Genomic DNA, 10,399 nt, shown 5'->3' with positions numbered 1-10,399 from the left:
CGATTCCCCTCTCACTCCTTCCTTCTGCGGAGGACGCCGACACCGCGATCTCGGGAAACGAGGCACTAAAGCTGCGCTCCCGGAGCGGGAACCGGCAAACGGAGAACGGCGAAAGTGCACGCACCGAGGTTCGCCGTTCACTCGAGATAAATCGACGAGGGCGAGGGAAGCGACGTTTCCACTCGCTCTACGCAATCGTTTATTTTTATGCGCTACGGACCCCCGTCTTGTTCTTCGCTTTCATTGGTTGGTCGCTGCCGTCCGGCGTTGTCAGTTGCGCAAGGAGCTTATGCTCGCATGGCGCCAGAGAGAGGGCCTCCGGCGTCCTCCAAGTGACGCTTCTGCCGTTGTGGGCGCAGTTGTGGGCACAGTTCCGGACTCCCGCCCGGCAGTGGGAACAAGCCGTAACAGAGCTCTGTCGTTCTTAAATTCACAGTACTCTTTGCGCACTGCCAAGCGTGTACGAAACGTGACAACATTGCAGCGGACGAAGGGCGGTCAGTGCGCTGTGACCCAACATGACTTGCGTGAGGCGCAAATACAGCAAAATCCCGACCATAGGTTGCAATGGCCCTCTTGCGGAAACAGGGGTTCCGCCTGCCCTGCAAACACGTTCACTGCTTAGAGGCGCTGTACTCTTTCGTGCGCATTTCTGAGCATCTGGCAGAGCGTAATGGCGGCACGCTTTGCAGCAGGCAGTTTCCTGGCATTGTTGGCCACGTTCCTCAATTTCGGCCACAGCGTCTGCATCTGCCGCAACAATGGCGGCATGCGTGCGAACTCTATGCTTTCGCGATTGCTCGGCAGCACATCACCTACGCTGTAACACTGCCGCGTCCGTGTTGTAAGACGACGTGGACGACATCACCTCACACGTGCTGTGCTGCGTGCAAAGCAAAAGCGTCCGCTCGTTGCTGGTAACTCTGCAAGGTCGTGCGGAAGATTAGAAGGTGGTGGGTTCGAATCCTACCATCAGCGGTGCTGTCTAAGGTTGGGGTTGGGTCCCTGGGTTTTCCGGCAGACTTTCCAGACGGATGTCGACGCAGTTCCTCCTGAAGTCGCTCAAGCACGTAGACCAACCTCCCTTGTCCCCCACTCCTTCCCGCTGTACTATATCCATCTGTCCACGTCTGTACTCCGCTCATAGCCGCAGTTGCTTCGTGACGCTAACACGAAATCAAAAAGCCGCACACATTTTGAATTTTTAGCACATCGGAGGCGCACTATGAAAACTATACGATAAAGGAAGCTGTGAAGTCCAAGATCAGGAACGTGATGTGATGTGATGTGATGTGATCGAGAGAGAGAGAAACGTGCACGGTGATATCATCCACTTCAAAAAAAATCAGGCGCTTGGCTTATGTTTTCGGAACAGTTATCGAAACCAATCTGATAAATATCTTCCAATCTTCCAACGGGCGTTGATGTTTATTCCCTCGGAGGCGCTCGGACTCATAGCGAATACACGGCTCGGAACGCCTCCGAGCATAGGTGGGCATTTTCTTGCGGCCTCGCTCATCCTCACCTCACGAAGCACAGACTTCATTGGCCTCACTCGCCCTCACCAAATTTGCCTCACCAGTAACTAAACCTTAGTCGCCCTCACCCTCACATTCCATTTTAAATTTTGCCCTCACAAACCTCACCTCAGGGCATCGGGATCCCGAGAGGCCTCACCATCCTCATCCTCACATGCCTTCACCTCATGAGGCTATTCACAACCCTTATGGCCTCACGTATCTTCACCTCGTGAGTGTCCTCATCCTCACGTGCCCTCACCTCATGAGGGCCCTCATGGCCTCACGTACCTTCTCATGAGGACCTTCATGGCCTCACGACCCCTTATCCTCACGAGCCCTCGCCTCGTGAATACCCTCATGGCCTGACGTGTCTTCAAGTCACTAGGAGGCACATGAGCCTCAAAAGAACTTTCCGTCATGTTCACGTGACACATCGGCGTTCAACTACTGTGTCGGTATTTGGTACCAATGATACTGCTAGGCATTAAACTGTTTATAGGGTTTCGTGCTGTGCTTGGATAAATTTGGTAACAGTTGTTACTGTCACAGTGAGGTTTGACGTTAGTGTTTGGCATCAGCAAAGAGGAGCCCGAACCCATCACCTCATCTGTGAGGCCCCACACGAAAGGCCTCATCATGGCCTCATTAGTGAGGTCCCTCACGAAAGGCCTCATGGTCTCATCCGTGAGGTCCCTCACGAAAGGCCTCATGGTCTCATCCGTGAGGTTCCTCACGAAAGGCCTCATGGTCTCATCCGTGAGGTTCCTCACAATGGGCCTCACGGCCTCATCCGTGAGGCTCCTCACGGAATAGGTTGTACACTCATGTATTGATGGCCTCACGACGACGGGCCTCATGAGGGCCCTCACGGTGGGCCTCATGAGGGACAATGCCTCACGACTCTGCTCGTGAGGAACGTTCAGCGTGGTCTGGCCTCACTCACCCTCACCTCATCGTCGTGAGGTGAGGGTGAGGCGTCTTCATGAGGGTCCTCATTAGTGAGGACGCCCAGCTATGCCTCCGAGCGAATAAACATAAACGCCCTAAATCTCCCTACTGACCCGGCGCCGCGATAAAGAGATAAAGAAACTAACAAGGGAGAAGGGGAGCATCGCGAGATTGATGGGGCCCCTCTCCGTCTCCAAGCCTCGTGACGCGACAAGCCTACACCGAAGCTCCAAAAGTGAGTTAAAGCAGTACTATCGCCCATGAACCTAAACTCAGAAGAAGACACCCAAGTACGAAAGACACTACCATTATAGTTCAACGAGCAACACAGCGGTAGGGACAGGAAACTGGAATCCTACAGCGAAGGGAACGCAAGTGGAGCCGTAAGGGGCTTTTACGGATTCATCCGTGACAGTGAGCGTTGTCTACTTAGTAAGAAGGTGCAATTATGTAATGGGCCGTGCGACTATGCTTTCCGCTGCCACATGTAATGGGACAGGGTGCTGCAACTCCAGCGGCGATTCTAGTCGACGTTGTCCTCAACGTGATCATGAATCTGTTTTTCATATATCCCATACGATAACCACTGTCTTTTCGACATTGTGGCATGCACACTCATGTGCACAATAATATCTGCGGGAATTAAGCGCATCGTGCGTGGTTGTTTTTTCCAGATTCTAATGACTATTCCTTTCTGACACTTTGTCTGCTACAAGCCCGACGCGGTGGTATTTGAGGGCGCAGATAGAGCTCAACATCGCTCATTTATTGCGGTCTGTCTGAAGAGGCTGAACGGTTGGTGGGAGTGCGCATATCAGACTTCTCGCGCGCGCTTCAGGTCAGCTACGACCACCGTTCTTGCGCAACAGCGCGTTATTTGTTGTACAATTTGCTGCAGTCAAGAACGAAAACTTTATGTAGGGGGCTCTACTGTCCCTTTAAAATTCCAGACTGAGTACCTCGTTAACTGGGTACGGCAGCGATTATCACCTACGCTTGCATAAGCATAAAGATTTTGTCTTCGCTGCAGACAGACAGCATTTCGCCAAAGGGTATTGCAAAGAGGGTCGTGCTTGTATGTAGCGGGCGCGATACATGTGCACAAGTTATCATGTCGTAGGCTTTCAGTTGCTCATTTGCCAGATCCTACCGTTGTGTGGTCACCCGACGCTGTAAAAGGAGAATTTGTCAATCCAGCAACTGCCTTGCTAAGGCAACTGGTTAAGATGGCTAGGAGGAATAATACCAGTTCTGTACCGCACCTCTACCGTAATTGCACCTTCTGAATAGCGAACATGTGAATAGCGAACTTGCGAGTAGAGCACATGAATTTTTTTTCTTTTTTTTTTGAGGGGAGGGGTTACATTTATTAGACCAAAGGAAAAAAAAACGGGGGAAAGGTCAGCCAAACGGGACTTCGGCTTGCTATTCCGCAAAGAACAAAAATAAATAAAAGAAGAATAAGAATTTATGTTAGGAGTAGCAGAACAAGTCGGGAGACGAGTCAATTTATCCTCTTTTTTGTTTTTCCTTACAAACAAATAAAACAATAATCCCAGTTCTCTTGAACACTTCCGAGACAGTTTCAACGCAAGAAGTATTTGAATAGCAACCACAGGACTCGGGGTCCATGTTTCCAATCTTCATTTATCATGCCGAGTAGCATGTCCAACGCCAATGATCCAAGCCTGTCAATCGCTTTGTATGTCAGTATGTCGCCGTCTGGACAGGGGTGATGCTACAGGGGACACGCGATGCAAACGTGTATCGCTGTTTCTAATTGATGCTTTATACAATCCACAGCCCCATCGTTGTTCCCGTGCATGTTCCGACTGTAAAGAAAGAATGAAAAACGAAGTACAGATGCCCTCTGTGGGCAACACTTCGCCCTGCAGGAGCGCTAATCCAAAGGCCTTATTAAGTAGCGGGTAGCTTCTGGGTGTACGGCAAACCGGGTTTTCCGGAAAACACGAAACATTTTTAATGCGATTAAGGTATGCGGATTTAATTAGTGCCGCGACGAAATTTCAGAGGGAGAAATGTATGGGTACACACCAGCCTGGGAAAGACGTCTTACTCATTCTCCGTCTGCCAATTAATCTAAAACAGTGCGCGCATGTAATCTTGTTTGTTCCGAACAGCAATCCAAAATAAATGGAAGCGCTTTAGAGAAGCAGGCCTGCAGAGAGATGAATAATTACTGTTTGCGCTCGTCGATAGCAGGAACATCGTATCGGCAGAGTTTCAAGTATACAGTATTTATTACACATGTTCCGCACCAAGGTGAAAGCAAGATGCAATTTCCTGAAGACGAAACAAAGCAGGGCCTACTTCATGGTAACTATGGCAACTGGAACTGAGCACACGTGACGTGCAGGTTCGTGGAATGGCAGGTTCGTCGAATGGTTCGTGGCTAGTGGAATGACCTAAACACTCATGACTGCAGAGCTGGTACAAGACGAATAACGAGACGGCAACACCAGCAGCTCGTCTGTGTTGAGCTGTTTGTGTTGTCTCGTTGTTCGTCTTGCGGCAGCTCTGCAGTCATGAGTCTTTACAGACTTACGACCCGAACTCTCTGTGATTCTATTGCACTAAACACACTAAACTTCTAAAAGGCGAACAAAGAAACGAAATGCAAGCAGACTGGTGTAGGCCATCTGTTGGTAACATTTCGGTGAGTCTGGGGAGTTATGAACGACGGAAAAACACAAGCGGAGGGGACGAGCCTAACTTGTCTCGTTGTTTGTTTTTTGTTAGAGGCTACCAAGACTCATGGAAATGTTGTCAACTTCTTGAAGGATTTATAGTTGCGTAGCCATGACGAAAACTGTGAAGATAACAGACGTTATCAACAACAACAACAACAAATAAGTTAATGATAATGAATGGGGAAATTCGCCACGTAAGGTGCGGCCCACTACCCCAAGGCGCAATGGGGCAGGATGCGATGGGGCAGACGTTATCACTGAAAGACTAAAACACCCAGTACTGTGTAAAAACACATTGAAACAGAGCGCAGGGACAAAAAAGACGGACACACCGCACGCTCCGAACTTCAACTAAGCTACCAACCAACGCGTCGTGAGTTTATCTCTGTGAGTATCTTGCCTGACCCTTGCTTTCAGTGTGCTTTTACCCAGCATTGGGGTTTTTATTCTTTTCAGAATCCGTGCGAAACCGCCCAATGTTTGACTTTGCTTCATATTAAGACTGCGTTCGCATTTTCGACAACTTATGGAGTGACACCGGTAAGGTTCCTTTGTATAGCGCCTGAGTATTCAAATAGTACGCAGTTTGTTGTAGCCTGTAAGGACAAAGATCCGTCTTTGCGATCGCTTATGTGGCTGATACTTTCATGCATTGGACATTGCATATATGCATAAGACATTATATGCCACGTTTGGACGTTCCAGGTTGGTGTACTTGAAGAAATCAAATCAAATTTAATTAAATTTTACTCATTAGGTACCGTCATCGTCATCAGGTAATTATTTCATAAATACAATAAATGAATTACGTTATATTAATAGGTCACAACACACGCATACATTGAACGATGGTGAGATGGGCGATTCACCGCCGCTGAGGCGGTACACTCACCTATTGCACATTGGGAAGGGATGAGGGGGAGGGGGTGATGATGAGGGAGCACTTGCAGAGATCCGTCACCACCGGTGGAGCCCAAGTACTCCGAAGAAAACGAAGGCCTTGCTTCTGGTGGGCGGTGTTCGACCACGGTCCGAGGTTCTTCGCGAAGTTGAACGGCCGTTTGTCAATACGTTGGATAGCAACTTCCATCAGTGCACGCTCGTGGTGATATTGCACAGAAGCCAGGATGACGTGGCGGAGGTCGCCGTGCACTCCACAAGTGGGGCAGAGGGAAGACGAGGTGGAGTTGAGACGGTGTTTAAAGTCAGGCGTAAATGCAATGTTGAGCCTCCGAATACCAAAGAGGTCACCAAAGTACATGCTACGCCCAAAACCCCGGGGTCTTTCTAACAGAAAGAGACCCCGTTAAGTTTTTAATATTCTTATTTTCGTTCTACTTGTATGCCTGGCGTGTATTTTCGCGAAGCTTGCATGATGAGAATAAGTAGAAGTAACGCAGAAGTGTTTTGTGAGCATAAGTTACAATTTGTATTGAACGGACTGCTAGGAGCCTACTAGATAGATGCACTTTGAATGAGATGAAACAACGTTAGCTCATTTGCCCTTAATCTATCTCATCCTTCTCTCACAACAACAATTAACAACTTTATTTTTGACCTTGGAGAGTGGGGAGTTTCATCGCCACAGGCGATACTCTACCCCATTGCTGGTGGGAATGGGGGAATAAAATAACGAGCTCCTTCACAATAACGATCGAAGGCCGATGGTGTCCAGAAATGTCAGAAGAGCTTTGAGCACAGCGCGTTGCTGGGCTGGATTGGGCCAGGGACCAAGCAATTTCGATAGGGAGAAAGGGCGAGAGTCCAGCTGGCGAAGAGACTCGGAGAGTGTGGTTCGGGAAGGTTGGTAGTGAGGGCAATGAAAAAGATCGATCCTTTATTTTCTTTCTTTTAATTTTTGTTTGTTTGTGGAATAGCAAGCCGACATACCGTTTGGCTGACCTTTCCTTCTTTTTTCCTTATTGGATATCTCCACCCCCACCCCTGCTGGCCATGGATGTGGTTGGTTACGCGATGTCTTGCGCTCTGGCTCAACGAGTAGTACGTGGTATGCCAATATGCGCTATATATGGGTTAGTGGCATGACAGTTTTCTTCAGGAAGCACACCTTTGACATGGGTGTAAGATGGGGTGCGCGATTTTTCCTCATCAAAGGAGCATGAAAAAATATGTCAGTGGGAGGAGAAATTAGAGAAAGTACGAGAGCAGCGTGCTATCCTGCTGCGCAAGAGACTTTTCAATAAAGCAGGTCAGTAAAGATGCTTCCCACGGCTGCCAGTCTGTAACGCCATGATAGACAAGACACGTAAGCAACACAACACAAAGGCTGTGACGTCACGTTATTCGTCCAGTAGTGAGGCATTCGCGCGCCTTTCTTCTTCCTCTCTTGATGGGGTTGTATTTGGCGCCTCCTGTCCAGCACCTGACACAGAGCAGTGGATCTGTCGCCGTCCTCCCTCGCCGTATCAGGCGATTCTCCGCTGCCAATAAGAGTGCTCGAAGGTCTGAGGTCACACACGCCAGAAGTAGGTGGGAGAGATGGGTGCCGCCCGCGCGCACTCTTATAAACTAGTTTTCTCTGGATATGCGCGCTTCCCGAAGAAAATATTTTGCGTGACGGTTCCTGATTGTACTACATTCATACGTTCATATCACGCGGTAAAAAAAAGAAAGAAAAAATATCCACAACCCCCTTTCCCCTTTAAAAAACGAAGACAGTTCAGGAGACAGAAGAATCACATTCGGTGACCTTTCGTAGAGCGTATAGCACAGAGTTCTTTTCTTTGGACCTGGCAGTTTCCCTGTGCCCACACTTGTATACGAAGAAACAAAAATAAAAATGTCCGTTACAGCAAGAAGCAGTAGTGTTCTGCAAACATTTTCGTACAACATTTTCTGGAATCGGTTGTGCCGCCGTTCTCCTGACTCTTTTATGCCTTACGAAAAACTAACAACGAAACGGATAAGCAGAGCGTTAGTTTGCTACCGTACATGCGGAAACGGTTCCAAGCCCTGAGCCTGAAAACAGAATATTCTGAGTTGTTTCCAGTCTGCATATCTGTTTCCTCAAGCTTGGAAAATTCGTAAAGTATGGAAATTTAAGACCACTATGTTGCTAATCTTCCAGTCATTATTATTGCTACACTTCAATGGTAGTTCGCGGGCGAAAGTTCATATTTGCTAGACCCAACTGTACTCCCAGCTTCGTTAATTAAAAGTAAATAAACAAAGAAGCAGCGAAAGCAATTAGACGAATGGAAAGAGAGCTCCCTTAAAACGTAGAGAAAAAAAAATCTCCAGACAGGTATATTTTCTCATCATGTGCGCATGGAGAAATATCGGCAATATGAAATAAAAATGTTTGTTCTTCTTGTTTCGATAATGAAATCCTAGGAAGTAGGTTCCAGAAACACCGACTCCCACAATCGTTTGAGAGGACAGTTTTAGCTCAACGTATTACGTTAGCGCCGAGCCCAAGCGCAGCGGCGCGCATGGAACTGCGTTAGAGAAGTAGCTCCCCTGTCTGTTCGAGGGAAGCCCCGAGACGACGTCATCTGGTAGCGTTGACTGAAACTACTTCTACAATATGTTAAACGACAGAAACGTTGTTCCTGGTTGTAATAACCCGAGTACTTGCATAAAAAATATTAAGCGAGCACACATCGCGCTGGCAGCAGACATCCTGACAAACGTCGCACTTACATAGTCCTTTGTTTAGCATGCCTTGTCCGGGAGGGGTCTCGCCCGCCCGCTCTCAAAGATACCACCACGGAATAGGATTACTGCCAGGATATGCAGTCTAAACGAATCTCCACGACCCTTATACAGTACCGGCGATATCCCACACCGCATTGTGCGCCCACATTCGCAATCGCTCGCGGACGACCTCGCAAAAGAAAGGAAGCGAGTTGTACGACTGGGATTAAAACCATTCTAGCGTAATTTTTCTTGCTTTCCAATCTTTTCTACTTGGAAATATGCTTTAGCAGTTCAATTCTCAGCTTTTATTCGTGAACCGCGCGTGTCTATAACCTGGTTCAGCGAGCATTGTAGCAACCAGCAAACTATAGCGTATCTTCCGTCAGACATTGACGGTATTCGCTTTGGTCATCATGCTGCTGTTCCACGTGTCATTCTGGCGCTTGTTGATTGCACACTGGTCATGGATGTCAGAGTTGGACGTCCTCATCTCCTGTGGGTATACAGTTATGGATGTTGCATTTGCCGAAACAACAACAACAATAAATGAAGAGGTGATGATGACATGGGATGTTTCCCCGTGGTAGCCACAGGCCGAAAACACACAAGGCATGTGTGGAAAATGCTACAAGGAGCACTGTGCTACCAGATAGCGCCCCGTGGGGACTCTGGACAATGATTTCAGTCTAGCAGAACTGGAGGCAGCTATAGGATCAAGACGAAACAAGTCTTCACCAGGTCCGTACGGTAATACATAGAAACACATCGCTGGCTTAGGGTCCTCCGCTCTGAAGGCATTGTTAGGTACAGCTTGAGACAAAAGCTTGGATAGATTAGCCGTTCACCCGTTTCCTATTACACCTCTTCCTCATATCTAGCAGGGGGACGATTGGCTGGAAAATCTCTAAAGTGGTACATTTGTTGAAACCAGGAAAATCTCACAGGAATCTTCCAGGAATTGTCTTTCAGAACAATTAGCTTATCAAGCTGCCTGAGTAAGGTCATGGAAAAAATGATCCTAGGTCGAATAAGAGTGGGTCCTAGAGAGCCAGAAGATTATTCCGGAATGTGTGTCTGGTTTTGACAGGGAAGTGCTTCTATTAGTGACTTCATGGAGCTCATCACTTTCTTTGAATGCGCCCAGAAAAGAAATACTCTGGCAGCGTTCCGTGATTAAACAAGCATATGATATGGTAAGCCACGGCCACGTGCTACATGTCCTGTACATTCGTGAGATAAGGGGTCGGGCTCTGCGGTGGATTGCTGACTAACTTCAAGTAAGGTCTGTGTACATACAGACTGAGGATGGGAACAGTGATTATCACGACTTCGGTGGCGGGGTGCCGCAGGGTGGGTCCGGAGCCCTGTGCTGTTCAATGTAATCATGGCAGACTTACCGCACCGTCTACCCAAGAACGTCTACATCTGCATTTACGCTGACGGTATATGTAAATGGACATCTGGGTCCCAATTGCCTGCTTTGCAACAGCGACTCTCGAATGCGTTAGATTACGCGGTACCCTTCCTCTCGGACAGAGGCATCGATGTATCTGCCGAGAG

At 48.2% G+C, this 10,399-nt stretch overlaps 1 pseudogene; it reads right to left on the bottom strand.

Moving 5' to 3' along the window:
- LOC135384642 (nephrin-like) overlaps positions 1 to 10,399 on the bottom strand; it is a 602,775-nt pseudogene that overhangs the window by 555,019 nt on the left and 37,357 nt on the right.

This window comes from Ornithodoros turicata, chromosome 2 (assembly GCF_037126465.1).
Source record: "Ornithodoros turicata isolate Travis chromosome 2, ASM3712646v1, whole genome shotgun sequence".
Taxonomy (NCBI): Eukaryota; Metazoa; Arthropoda; class Arachnida; order Ixodida; family Argasidae; genus Ornithodoros; species Ornithodoros turicata.
Note: the sequence above shows the minus strand (reverse complement) of the source record. Positions and strands in the feature narration are given on the sequence as shown.